This window comes from Penaeus monodon, chromosome 19 (genome assembly GCF_015228065.2).
Source record: "Penaeus monodon isolate SGIC_2016 chromosome 19, NSTDA_Pmon_1, whole genome shotgun sequence".
In the NCBI taxonomy this organism is placed as follows: Eukaryota; Metazoa; Arthropoda; class Malacostraca; order Decapoda; family Penaeidae; genus Penaeus; species Penaeus monodon.
In genome coordinates, this window is record NC_051404.1 from 16,891,547 (window position 1) to 16,891,912 (window position 366).

At 39.6% G+C, this 366-nt stretch overlaps 1 protein-coding gene across 1 annotated transcript in view; it reads right to left on the minus strand.

The window, feature by feature from the left end:
- LOC119585344 (proton-coupled folate transporter-like) overlaps positions 1-366 on the minus strand; it is a gene marked incomplete at its 5' end in the record, with an annotated part of 11,668 nt that overhangs the window by 10,095 nt on the left and 1,207 nt on the right. The gene's annotated exons all lie outside the window — the stretch shown is intronic.

Here is a 366-nt window from a genome sequence, read left to right on the forward strand (position 1 = left end):
GAGTACCCTAAATCTTTATCAACTGCAAAGTACCAGTTTAAATTCTTCCTTGCCCATCCTGGTACGAGACAATCCGGCACAAGCAAACGAGACCTGTATCTCATTAACTGTTTGGTTGTTTTTCTCCTTCTGTCTCTCACATTCTCTAAATTACTTAATTTTCGGTGTTGAAAGACAGTCGGCAATAAAGCTAATAATGTATTTTTTGAAGTTTTAAATCTATATGTCTACATATTTCACAGTTACTATGGGCCGGAGAGTTACCAGGCGAAATCTAGTGAAAATGACACTAATGTGTTTTATACTTGTTCTAACCTCCTCCCCCCACTCCCCCTTTACAACTCCCCCATCCTAACACACCCTCGT